Source organism: Desmodus rotundus, chromosome 2, assembly GCF_022682495.2.
Source record: "Desmodus rotundus isolate HL8 chromosome 2, HLdesRot8A.1, whole genome shotgun sequence".
NCBI lineage: Eukaryota > Metazoa > Chordata > Mammalia > Chiroptera > Phyllostomidae > Desmodus > Desmodus rotundus.
This window is the reverse complement of record NC_071388.1, coordinates 143,404,418-143,419,230: the sequence shown is the minus strand read 5'-3', so window position 1 is coordinate 143,419,230 and position 14,813 is coordinate 143,404,418.

The window sequence follows — 14,813 nt, the reverse complement described above, 5'->3', positions numbered from 1 at the left end:
ATACTGGAGAAAATGTTGCTGCGTGAGATATCTGAAATTTTACTGCCTATGTATTCATCTAGGACTTTTATGGTGTCCCAGCTTACATTTAAGTCTTTTATATATCTTGAGTTTATTCTGGTGTATGGTGTAAGTTGGTGGTGTAGTTTCATTATTTTTTTCATGTACCTGTCCAGATCTCCCAACACTATTTATTGAAGGGCCTAATTTTACTCCATTTTATGGTCAAATATTTGTCAAATATTAATTGACCAAAGAGACCTTGGTTTATTTCTGGGCTCTCTAGTCTACTGATCTGTATGTCTCTTCTTATGACAGTACCAGGCAGTATTGATTATGGTGGCCTTGTAATATAGTTTAATGTCAGGTACTGTGATCCCTCCTAGTTTGTTCTTCTTTCTCAAGATTGCTGAGGCTATTTGGGGGGCATTTCTGGTTCCATACAAATTTTTGAAATATTTATCCTAAATCTGGGAAGTATTTCATTGGTATTTTAATAAGGATTGCATTGAATCTATAAATTGCCTTGGGTAGTATGGACATTTTAATGATATTAATTTTTCCAATCCACAAACATGGTATATATGCTTCTATTTATTTGTATCTTCTTTAATTTCTTTTTTCAGTGTTCTGTAGTTTCTGAATACAGATCTTTTGCCTCCTTCCTTAAGTTTATTACTAGGTACTTTATTTTTCTTGCTGCTATGTAAATGGGATTTTTTCCCTAGTTTCTGTTTCTGATATTTCATTCTTGGTGGACAAAAATGCCTTCGATTTCTGAGTATTGACTTTGTATCCTGCTGTTTTAACCAATTCACTTATTAGGTCATGTAGCTTTATGGAGTAGCCTATAGGGTTTTCTGTGTACCCTATCATGTCATCTGCAAAAAATAACAGTTTTACTTCTCCCTTCCTATTTGGATGCCTTTATTTCTTTTTCTTCTCTGATCACTGTGGCTATAACTTCCAATACTAAGTTGAATAAAAGTGATGAAAGTGGATACCCTTGTTTGTTCCTGATCTTAGGTGGAAAGCTTTTAATTTTTACCCATTGAGTATGATGAGGTTTGTTGGTTTCTCATATGTGGCCTTTATTATGCTGAGGTATGCCTCCTCTACTCCCACTTTGCTGAGTGTTTTCATCACAAATGGGTGATTTACTGTATCAAGTGCTTTTTCAGCATCTATTGATGTGACCATGAGATTTTTGTGTTTCATTTTGTTTATGTGGTGTATTACACTTATTGATTTGTGAATATTATATCATTCTTGCATCCCTGGGATGAATCCCACTTGATTATGATGTATGATCTTTTTAATGTATTACTGGATCCAGTTTGCCAATATTTTATTGAGGATTTTGGCATCTATGTTCATCACTGATATTGGCCTGTAGTTTTCTTTCTTTGTTGGGTCTTTTTCTGATTTTGGAATAGGATGATGCTGGCCTCATAAAAAGAGCTTGGGAGTCTTCACTTTTATTGGGTTTTCAGAATAGTTTCAGGAGGATAGGAGTTAGTATTTCCCTAAATATTTGGTAAAATTTGCCTGTCAAGCTGTCTGGTCCAGGGCTTTTGTGTGCTGGGAGTTTTTTGATTACTGCTTCAATTATACTAGTTGTTATCAGTCTATTCTGTCTTTCTACTTCTTTTTGAATCAGTTTTGGAAATTACATATTTCTAGAATTTGTCCATTTCACCCAGGTTGTCAAATTTCTTGGCATATAGTTGTTCCTAATAATTTCTGACAATCCTTTGTATTTCTGTGGTATCAGTTGTAATTTCTCCTCTTTTGTTTTTCATTTTATTTATTTGGGTCCTCTCCCCCCTTTTTTTTATATGATTCTGGTTAAAGGCTTCTCAATTTTGTTTATCTTTCAAAGAACCAGCTTCTGGATTTATAAATCCTTTGAATTGTTCTTTTAGTTTCTATACCATTCAATTCTTCTCTGATCTTGATTATTTCCTTCATTCTACTTGCTCTGGGCTTTGTTTTTTGTTGTTATTCTAGTTCTTATACATATAGCATTAGGTTGTTTATTTGAGATTTTTCTCTTTTAAAAGTAGGCCTGTATTGCTATGAACTTCCCTCTCAAGACTGCCTTTGCTGTGTCCCATAGGTTTTGAATTATGTGTTCATTTTCACTTGTTTCCAGAAACTTTTTGATTTCTTCCATAATTTCATTTTAACTGACTCATTAAATAATAACATGTTGTTCACTCTCCATGTTTTTGAGTGTTTTTTTTTTTCCTTGAGGTTGGCTTCTAGTTTCAAGCCACTGTGATCTGGGAAAATACTTGATATGATTTCAATTTTCTTGAATTTGTTGAGGCTTGTTTTGTGTTCTATCATGTTGTGTGGTCTGTGTTTGAAAATGTCTCATGTGCATTTGAAATGTCTCATGTACATTTTGCTCTTTGGGGTAAAAATTTCTGTACATATCAATTAAGCCCACTTGCTCTACAGTGTTGTTTAATGCCACAATATCCTTGTTGATTCTTTGCTTGGAAGATCTGTCCATTGTTGACAGTGGGGTGTTAAAAATCCCCTACGATAATGTGTTGCTGTCTATATCTTTCTTGAAGACCTCCAGGATTTTCCTTATGTATTTGGGTGCTGCTATGTCAGGTGCACATATGTTTATAAGAGTTATATCTTCTTCATGAATTTTTACTTTTAGTATTATGAAGTGTCCTTCTGTGTCTCCTCTTATGGCTTTTGTTTTGAAACCTATTGTGTCTGATATGTATATATTGCTCCCCAGTATTTTTTTCAGATGAGTTTGCTTAGAATATTTTTTTCCCATCCTTTCACTTTCAGTCTATGTAGATCATTTGTTCTGAGGTGTGTCTCTTGTAGGCAGCATATGTGCCCATATTTTCTTATCCATTCAGCTACCCTATGTCTTTTGTTTGGAACATTTAATCCACTTACATTTAGGGTTATTAGTACTAGGCACTTATTCATTCCCATTTTTCCCTTTGTACCTGTGTTCCTCTCTCTCTCATTGTCTTTTTCTTCATCTTCTTAAAGCAGTCCCTTTAGCATCTCTTGCAATGCTTGTTTGGTGGAGATGTACTCTTTTAAACATTTTTTTTGGTCTGGAAATCTCCTTATTTTGCCTTCCATTTTAAATGAAGCCTTGCCGGGTAGAGTAGTCTTGGTTGCAGGCCTTTGCTTTTCATTACTTGGAATATTTCTTGCCATTTCCTTCTAGCTTGTAGTGTTTCTGTTGAGAAATCAGCTGATGTCCTTATTGGAGCTCCCTTGTATGTTACTAGCTGTTTCCCCCTGATGATTTTAAGATTCTCTCTTTGTCTTCAAATTTTGCCATTTTAATTATGATATGTCTTGGAGTGGGCCTCTTTGAGTTCATCTTCTTTGGGACCCTCTGTACTTCCTGGACTTGTGTGACTTTTTCACTAATCAAGTTAGGGATGGTTTTGTTATTACTTTTTCAAGCAGGTTTTTTATCCCTTGCTTCTTTTCTTCTCCTTCTAGTGTCCCTATTATATGGATATTACTATGTTTCATGTTGTCCTGCAGTTCCCTGACCACATCTTCATTCTTTTTGAGTCTCTCATTTTGTTGCTGTTTCTGGGTGTTTTTTTTCTACCTGGTCCTCCAGCTCACTGATTTGATCCTCTGCTTCATCTAACCTGCTTGTAATTTCTTGTACTGTGTTCTTCATTTTAGATATTATGTTCTTCATTTTCTCCTGACTCTTATTGATAGTTTCTATTTCATTTTTCATACTGGTATACTTCACTGTAAGTTCCTTGTTGCTTCCCTGTAGTTCTTTGTAATTCTCACTAAGCTCATTGAGCTTCCTTATAACCATTATTTTGAACTCAGTGTCTGATAGTTTGCTTGCCTCAATTTCACTTAACATTATTTCTGGGGATTCCTCCTTTTCTTTTGATTTGGTGTTGTTTCTTTGTCTCCCCATTTTAGGTTACTTTTCTTATTTGTTTCTGTGTATTAGATTTATCTGCTTTGACTCTCTGTCTTTGTGGTGTGACTTTCTGTGGTAGGAAAACTGTGGGGCTCAGTGGTACAGTCTCCTTAATTTCCTGAGCTGGATGTTCTTGGGATGTCCTTTATGCCAATTATTTAGACTTTCTGGTTGTAACTGGTGTTTGGTTGCTATTGGGTTGTTCTTCAGTGGGTCCTTCACTTCAGCTGGCTGACTGAGAGTCACACTGCCCACCACATCTTGTATGCTATTGTACAAGTGCTGTCAGAACAAAACCAAATAGCCCAAGAAACAAACCAACTTCCACAAAAATAACCCTGACCCATAACCACACTATCAACAGCAATTGAAACAATATTAATAAAGGTGTAAAGAGAGTGGAACAACAAGAAGAAAATATAAAATGGCAATAGTATAAACAGCCTCTGGAACAACTTCAACATTCAAGAGATCCATCATTCACATCAAAGGGGTGCCAGAAGCAGAAGAGAAAGAACAATAAATTGAAAATCTATTTGAAAAAAATAATGAAAGAAAACTTCCCCAATTTGGTGAAAGAAATAGACACGCAAGTCCAGGAAGCACTGAGAGTCCCAAACAAATGGATGCAAAGAGGCCCACTCCAAGACATGTCATAATTAAAATGCCAAAGGTTAAAGATAAAGAGAGAATCTTAAAAGCAGCAAGAGAAAAGAAATTAGTTACAGGGGAGTCCCCATAAGACTGTCAGCTGACTTCTCAAATGAAACTTTGCAGGTTAGAAGGGATTGACAAGAAATATTCAAAGTCATGAAAAGCAGGGACCTACAGCCAACATTGCTCTACCCAGCAAAGATGTCATTAAGAATCAAAGGGCCAATAGAGAGCTTCCAGACAAGAAAAAAAACTAAAGTAGTTCATCATCATGAAGCCATTATTATATGAAATGTTAAAGGGACTTATTTAAGAAAATTAAGATCAAAACTATAAACAATAAAATGGCAATAAATACATATCTTTCAACAATTGACTGTAAAAAAACAAACTCAGTGAACAAGAAGAACAAAGACAGAATCATGGATATGGGGAGCATTTTGATGTTTCCCAGATGAGATGGTGGTGTGTGGGGGAGTGGGTGAAGAAGTGAAGGGATTAACAAGTACAAATAGGTAGTTACAGAATAGCCATGGAGATGTGAAGTACAGTATAGGATATGGAGTAGCCGAAGAACTTATATGCATGACCCATAGACATGAACAATGGTGGGGGGATTGCCTGTGGAGTGGGGGTTGCTGGGTGGAGGCGAAGCAAAGGGGGAAAATTTAGGACAACCATAATAGCATAATCAATAAAATATAATTTTTTAAAAAGAGGATATAAGGTTTCAGAAAGGATATAGTAGGATATTTCAGATAAGGGGAAGAGTGAAACAAAGATTATTTACTAGTGAGAATGATATATTCAAAGAATTGTGAAGGGCTTGTTGCTGTTAAATGATAATAAAACTTGGCCCAAAATGGTAACAATGAGAATAAAGAAGAAACATAAGAGAGACTTACAGTGAAAAAAAGGATAATAATGAGGTATTAAACATTTGAAATTTACTCTCCAAAACAGTAATTAGGTGAGGTGATGGATATGTTAATCAACTTGATTGTGGTATTCACTGCACAATGTATACATGTATTCAAACATCACATTGCATGCCTTAAATATATACCATTTTTGTTTGCCAATCATACCTCAATAAAACTGGAAAAAATGAGCTTGGAGGTTAGTAATTCCACTTGTATGTAGTAATTACTAATGACAGTCTACCATGCAACAAAGAAATACAAGCTTGCACTGAGGGAAAGTAAGCAAGCCCCGACAACTCTTCTTCAAATGTGTAAGTGCTATCAAAACAATCCTTGGATAATAGGGAACAGGGAGGGTTCTTTAACATTTAGGAATTAATAATTTTAAAAGTGGGATGGGGCTTCATTATTTTTTCCTGGCGTTCTTAATTGTCTAAGTCCTCTAATATTGGAAATAGCTTTGGATGTATCACAGATGCATCATCCAGACTTTGTTGATTTTCAACAATGACACTACATCAGTTTCATAGTAATTAAATACAAGCAGGTGCTCCGGTGATGGTTTTTCAGATTGCAGTCAGACCACGAGATGGATTCATGAACCACCAAAAACATCATTAGCTGAGTAGGATAAAGAGCTGGTTGGTGACTATCAAAATGAAAGTAGGTCATCCAGTAGCCTGAAAAAAATTATTTGCAAAGCATCACAAAAGCTCAGGGTTGCAGAAAGACTAGTAGTGCCTAAAAGAACACTCTAGAAAGAAGGACTCAGAGTCACTGCTCACCAGGAGTGAAAGCAACATGCTGACTGCCGAGACACACTACAAGAAGAAAAGCCGTCATCACAGAGAAAAAACTGAAATTCACTGGGTGGAAATACCTTCCTGGTCATTTCAATCATGTTCCCCTTGGGGACTATGTTCTCTTTCACAAAGGTGCCCAGCACAACTGAAGTAACTGAAGCTAAATACTGGACATTTATGTTCTGAATACTGTCATTAGTGAATTATAAGATGAAGTTCTGGCAGTGAGGAGCCACTTCTTCCACTGGGCTACCAGGCATGTGTTGTGATTTATTGAATATCTAAGATATGGGACTTTATACTTTTTGTGGAGGTTTCATTTACTTTCATAGTTCTTAGCACTGCCTGTGGAGATTCTTTCTAAAATGCAAATTTGACTTTTTCATTCTGTTGCTTAAAACCCTTCAATGTCTCCCCATGGCTTTCAAGTGGAAATACAAATTCCATAAGATAACCTAAAAAGCCCTTTATGGCCTGGTCTCTCCAAAGCTTTTAATCCTGCCCGTCTTGTAGTAGTCAATACTCCAAAATTACACAAGCACTCGCAGATGCTCCTTGGTGACTTCAGCATGCTTCACCTGGCTAACTCATCTTCTAAGACATCCTTCAGTACTCAGCTCACTATCACCACTTTCCCAAAGTCCCAGTCTGCGTTAGGTGACTTCATATATCTCCCAAAGAAGTTATCACAGTCTACAATATTCACCTCTCTGTCGGTCTACCTTTCTGGTCACTGGAGGGCAGTGATTGCTGCTCTTAGTTCTTGTCCCAGTCCTTTCAGGCTGCTATAACAAAAATACCATAGACTGTGTAGCTTAAACAACATTTATTTCTCACATTTCTGGAGTCTGGGAAGTCCAAGAACAAGTAGCTGACAGATTAAGTGTCGGGTGAACGCATTCTCTCTGGTTCGTAAATGGTCATACCCTTGACATAATTTCACACGGCAGAAGAGGCAAGAGATCTCTGGGGTCTCTCTTCATGTGGACACTAATCCCCTTCATGCAAGTGAACCCCTCATAACTTAGTCACCTACCAAAAGCCTTACGTTTATCACATTGGGGAATTGGATTAAACATTTGAATTTTCGGGGACACAAACATTCAGTCTATAGAAGCTCCATACCTCTGGTGTTATACACATAAAGTGGTCCAAAAAAATGTTTCCTGAATAAATGCACCAATTACTTGTCATAAAATTCTTGGAGGGAAAGGAGAAGTGGTTGACCTATGTTCGTAGATGATTTTCCCAAGGACACCTTTCATACTGACTTTTACAAGTCTTTAAAGATAGATTTTTCAACTGCAAAATCACAGGTGTGCATACAGTAAATGTTGGACTATTGTTGTCATTATTATCAGTGTATAATTAGAAAATGCTGCCACTCCTGCTTGTTATCTGAAAATGGGTAACCTTTATTGTTTCCATTTATTGTGTCTACACATTTACAGAAGACGTAAATCTTTGCAAGTTTAAATATACAAGTCTAACTTTAACATGCTCTGAAAAAGACTTTGTTTTCCTCCTTTGCTCCTAGGATAATTTCTCCCTTGTAGTTTCATACATGTATTCAAGTGAAACAAGATACACTTGCCCTATAGAAATAGAAGGTATAATCCTGCCTTAGATTAAATAAGATAAAGCCAAGAAATTGAAGAAATTGCACCTTTCATGCCTCTTTGCAGCTGCCTACTTCTGCTCATTTTGAAGCTGGTGCAAGTCTTGTTTCTTTAATGTGGGAAGGGATGCACCAGTAGCACTAAAGGCTTTAAGCTGCTTGGTGAATTTTCACTTTAATGTATAAATCATGCAGACTTTAAAGAGTGGGCAGAAAACCAGAATGAAATAGTAATTCCATGGAAGCAAAAACTGTCTATGTTACACATCAAAAAAAAAAGAATGTCACAGGTGTACCATGTGCCATTCTGAAAACTTCTCAGTAAGTGTAGTCATCAGGATATGTAATCAAACTTGGAGGTTAGATGTTACATGCTTTTCTTGGCCCTTTGTTTCAACAACAGTATAAAGATATTAACAGATGAGAACACTGTGGCTGCTACTCACCATGTTATTCCACGTGCTTTGAAAGATAGCTCTGACTCAGAGAGGTCACCTGTGTAACACAAGGACAGTCTTCACTCTCCCCCCGCAGAATGAAGGGCACTGTCACCAGATGGCATTAGGTCAGAGATCCATGAAGTGTATTTAATAGAAGAGGAAGAGGCAGGCACTTGGTTTAACCTTCATTGTTTCAGCCATTTGCTGGCTGTTTTTCTCTGATCTACCTTTAACAAAGTAGATGCAAAGACCAGAAGCTAAATTAGGCTGATACAGTTTCTACAATTTAGAAGCTTAAAGCTTAATTTCATTTAAAAGTTTACGTATTTTCTATTGTAAAAAATGGCACCAGAAATTCCTTAAGTACTAAACTTTAAAATTGTGTGACTATTTTTATTTATCTGTTAATCAATTATTTAGAGGGGCAAACTTGTGAGGTCTGCCTGGAAAAAGTCCAGCCATTGTTAATGTAACAAGAACAATTTGCATACCATCGATGTAACCTGGCAGCCAAGGAGAGTGGGTGATGGGTATGTGCTTGCATGAACAATGGCAACTTCACTGTACTAGTCAGTGGGGGTGGTAGATGCCACTGTGTGTGCATGTGTACTGTGTGGCCATCACATTCAAAATGACTGAGCAAGTAGGGCAATGAATCTGCATCAAATTGATGAGATTCAGGAAAATACAATGGGACAGCTGATTGCAACTTGGAGAACTATGTGATGTCCCAAGGTACCTTCTTTGAAGGGGACTGAGGCATCATCATCCTATGTACAATGTTTCTTGTATCTACTTCAATAAATGCATCTATTTTTCATGTTACATGGCTGAAAAATATCTTCTAGATAGACTGTTATGTTAAATGTAAAGCAATACAAATACAAAAATGATTTTAAAAATAAAAGAATAATATAAAAATAAATTCTGAATCAGGGTAAACTTTCTAAGTTTAGAAGCAATGAAAAAATTCCTCCTCAGTCCATATTTTCCCAAATGCATAGCACACACTGGCTTTGCTGACGTTAGCATTGGCCCAGTGTCAGGAGCCAATCTCTGCAAAACACTTCCATCTACTTTTTCTTCTGCAATAAATCCTGGGACATGTTGTTCTTCATGTCTCTTAGACAACTAATGCACTCTATTTAAAAAAAGGTTTATTGAGTTATAATTGGTATACAAAGAATAGCATTTTTGATGTGTACAAATAAATGAGTTTGGGCATATGCAAATACCCATGATATCCTCACCACAATCAAGGTAATAGACATATCCAACAACTCCCAAAGTTTTCTAGTGTTCCATTGAGTTTTTAAATTTATTTATTTATTTTTGTTTTTGGTTTGTGGTAAGAACCCTTAACATAAGATCTATTCTCTTAACAAATTTTGAAGTGCACATTACCATATTGTTAACTATAGGTACTATGTTTTACAGCAAATTGCTGGAACTTATTCATCTAATATAAGTGAAACCTTATACCCATTAAACATTAGCTTTTCATTTGCCCCACCTCCCAGCCTCTGGCAATCCCTATTGCATTCTGTGCTTCCATGAGTTTGACAATCGTCAATACCTCATATAAAGGAAATCCTACAGTACTTGTCCTTCTGTGACTAGCTAATTTCACTTAGTCAAGGTGAGTTTTATGTATTAATAGTGTTGGCTTAACTTTGTATTTCATAGGAATTCATTTTATTTCCTTCTCTTTGATAAAGTTGTGTGACTGACCAAGAGAATGAGAGCACAGATATGTTTGCCAGTGTGAATGGACTATCAGCCTTCTCCACCCACTGCTCACTATTCTTTCCCAAGATCATCCAAGCAATTTACAAGATGGATGGGAAAAGTCTCCGGGGGGGGGGGGGGGATTATTTCTAAATTTCTCCTGGTGGATGGCTGCATAATCTATATAATCTGAAACTCTGAATAGCTTTCCCGTACCTGGTACCTACTAAGGAGCAGAAGGTAAACTCAAAATGCCTGCTCTGCTGGGGCTAATGTTGAATATAAAATGTAGATTTTATATTTTATTGAGGAAGCTCTTAATTTTATGGCAGCTTTTGACTCTATAAAATGAAAAAGTCATACAAGAGTTAGTAACAATTTCACACCCCAGTTTGATGCCTGGGCAGATGTCATGGGAGCTTTCTGCGAGATCACGAAAGCAGCACCAGGTCTCAGTGTGCATCATTACTGAGTCACCTGTCAAAAGCATTTGTAATGTGGCTCACCTCCTTGTACAACCACAGCAAAAAACACAACTAAACTGCAAAACAAATATCACCCAGAACCATCAGAAAATTGAGCTTTATGGAAGTCTGAAAACCAAGGAAATAAAGGAGCAATTCATTCAGATTGGTAGGAGAGGTGGAGATGCAGAGACATGCAGAAAGGCACTGAGATGCATGGAGAAGCACAGTCGCCAAATGCGAAGTCCCACATCCACATGTGATGGACAAAAATTGAGACGGATTCCTCGGGAGCAAGGATCCCAGATCACACCAGAACACCCAGCCCAGCCTTCCAGCACCAGGAAAATAAGTCCCCACCCCGTAACTTCTGGCTGTAAAAACCAGTGGGGGTTCGGCTGGCAGAAGAAACTGTGGGATTCTCAGGAGTCTCCTCTTAAAGGGCTTGCAACGGACTTAGGATTTACGCAGATTCAGCATGAGGGCAAAAGCTGGAAGGGCAACAGTGGCATATGAGAAAGTGAAGTGTCTGGCATCAAGGTGAGTGCCAGGAGAGAGCTACCTCCTGGACAAAACTCCAGGCAGCAGCACTGTCTACTCTCTGAGCTGCTCCCCCACACCCTGCACAGAGCCACAGAACAGCAACATGGGTTGCCTGCCCTGGCGATTACCTAAGGCTCCACCCTATCCAATTTACTAGTGTGCTTGTCTACAGTCAGCCACACTACTAAGACAAGAAGTCAAAGCAGCTCTACCAAATTAACAGAAACAAAAACAGGGAGGCTGACAAAATGAGGAGGCAAAGAAATATGGCCCAAATAAAAGAACAGAACTCCAGAAAAAGAACTAAGCAAAATGAAGATACATATTCTACCAGATGAAGAGTTCAAACCACTGGCTATTAGGATGCTCAAGAAACTCACTGGATACTTTAACAGCATATAAAAGACCCTGGCAGAAATGAAGGTTACACTAAGTGAATAAGTAAAAATTTACAGGGAACTAAGAGTGGAGTGGATGAAACTGAGAATTAGAGCAATGATTTGGAATGTAAGGAAGCAAAAAACATTCAATTAGAACAGCAAGAAGAAAAAAGAATCCAAAAAAGTGAGGATAGATAAAGGAGCCTCTGGGACATCTTCAAACATACCAATATTCAAATCATAGGTGTGCCAGAAGGAGAAGAGAAAGAGTAATAAATTGAAAACTTATTTGAAAAAATAATGAAAGAAAACTTCCCTAATTTGGTGAAGGAAACAGACATACATTCCAGGAGCACAGAGTGTCCCAAACAAGATGGACCCAAAAAGCGCCACTCCAAGAAACATCGTAATTAAAATGCCAAGGGTTAAAGACAAAGAGAGAATCTTAAAAGCAGCAAGAGAGAAGCAGATAGTTACCTACAGAGGAGTTCCCATAAGACTTCCAGCTGATTTCTCTAAAGAAACTTTACAGGCAAGAAGGGACTGGCAAGAGGTATTCAAAGTGATGAAAGGCAAAGACCTACAACCTGGATTACAACCTGGATTACTTTTGCTGGATTATATCCAGCAAAGTTATCATTTAGAATGGAAGGGCAGATAAAGTGCTTCCCAGACAAGGTAAAGCTAAAGGAGTTCATCATCATCAAGCCATTATTATATAAAATGTTAAAGGGACTTATTTAGAAAAAGAAGAAAATCAAAACTATGAACATTAAAATGGCAATAAATTCACAACTATCAACAACTGAATCTAAAAAAACAAACTAAGCAAACAAGCAGAGCAGAAACAGAATCATAGACATGGAGATCACTTGGAGGGTTATCAGTTGGGAGGGGGAAGGGGGAGAATGGGGAAAAAGGTACAGGGATTAAGAAGTACAAATTAGTAAGTACAAAATGCACAGGGGGATATTACGAACAGTATAGGAAATGAAGTAGCCAAAGAACTTATATGCATGACCCATGGACATGAACTAAGGAGGAAGGGATCGTTGGAGGGAATGGTGCATACCAGGTGGAGGGGGGCAAAGAGGGAAAAATTGGGACAGCTGTAATAGCGTAACCAATAAAATATGTGTTTTTAAAAAAGCACTTGTGTTAGAGACTTGTCTGAATCTGTGTCCCCAAGATGGTTCTTATGTTAAAAAACTTTCTCTGATGTAATAAATATGCGCTTTCCCCTTAAAAGTACAAAGCAATTAAAGAAATCACTGATGATATTGTTGACTCATGTACATATGTAATCATATTCTATATATCCAAAAAGAATACAGCTCAACTTAAAAGGCAAATGAACTAAAAAAATATTTATAAATATATCATACATAGGGTTAATATATTTGATTAAGAAGACTTATTATAAATCAATAAAATGATAAAATGTCAAAGGACAAATAGACAAAGGACCTGAACTTGAACACAAAGATTACAAAGTAAGATATACAGTTTTACAATACATATGTGGAAACATTTTTGGCACAATGATAATATGCAACTTCAAACAAGATACCATTTTCTCTCCATCAAACTTATTATGAAAGAAATTTTAATCATAATACTTGGTGCTCAACAACAGCATTACTGGAGGACTTGCTAAAAATGCAAATTTATAGGACCCATCCCAGACCCACCAAAGTAGAATCCCAGTGAATGAACCCAGGAAGCAACTTAGGGAAATTCTGATTCAATTGGCTTGCAGTTGAACCTGGGAATCATTTCCCATCCCCATCTGAGGTGATATTAGTGCAAGCTTGAAAAGATTGCTCTCTGCAGTAGTTTTCAACCACGGCTGGTCTATTGAATTACCTGGGAAGTTTTTAAAAGTACAGACACTTGGGTCCTACCCTCAGAAATTCTTATTTAGTCCTTATGGGTTAAAAATTTTGATAATTTTAACCTTAAGGGTTAAAATTTCTGATAATCAAATTTTGATTTGATTATAAAAATTTTTAATAGCTTATTACATGATTCGAAAATGTAGCCAAAGTTGAAAGCACCTACCCCAGAGAGTGTGATAAAATGGGTATTTGTATGCTTTTCAATGGGAGTGAAAGTTGTTGCAACACTTTTTAGAAACAATTTGGCTATGTTGCTTTTAAAAAAAATAATAATAACGTTTTCCTAAAATTGCACAATTTTATAAATTTATCCCATCTGTATAATCTAAATATAGAAAACTTTTATGAGCAAAAATGTTCTTTGTGTGTAATTGATTCAATAGCAACATTAGAGAGCAACATGACTGGCCGGTTATAGGTAAATTGTTTAATAAACAAAGGTATGTTCACATAAGTGCTATACACTCATGAAAAGTGTGCACGTAATACATGTTTGATGGCATGAGAAAATACAGGGCTAAGGGGTGAAAATAAGGTACCAGTTGTATTTACTGCATGGCCAAGCTTAGGTTAAAATAAGCACAGCAAAAGAAGGGAAGAAAATAGTCTAAACTACTAAGGGTGAACTCTGGGGTGGTAAATGACTTTTAGGGGTTGTTTTCTAACTTTTCTGAATTTTAGAAATTTACATATAACATTTCTGTTAGGTCAGATTTAAATATTTAAGATTTTTAACATAAAATTCACCATTTTAACAATTTTGAAGTATGCAATTCAGTGGCAATAAGTACATTCACACTGTTATGCAGCCACCACCATCCTTCTGTAGCACTTTTTCATCTTTCCCATTATCTCCTCTTCCCAGTTTCTGGAAACAACTATTCTACTTTTGTCTCTGAGTTTGACTATTTCAGGTATCTAATATAAATAGAACCATACACTATTTGTCTTTTTGTATCTGGCTTATTGCACTTAGCATAATGCCTTCAAGGTTCACTCATGTTGAGTATATGTCAGAATTTCATTGCTTTTTAAGGCCGCATAATAGTCCATTGTATGCTGCATATTCCAGTTTGTTTATCCCTTCATCCGTTGACGGACGTTTGGGGTGCTTCCACCTTTCTCTAACGCTGCATAAACTTTGGTGTACGAATCCCTGTTCAAGTGCCTGCTTTCAATTTTTGAGGGCATATACCTAGAAATAGAATTGTTGGATCATGTGGCAATTCTGCATTAAACTTTTTGAGGAACAGTCATACTGTTTTCCACAAAGGGTACACCATTCTGCAGCAATTCACAAGGGTCTAATTTGTCCACACAGTTAGAATTTTTTACCTATCATGGTCAACCACTTCATATGGAAATCTTTCTAAAATGTATCACTCACTTTCCAGCCTTCTTCAAAGG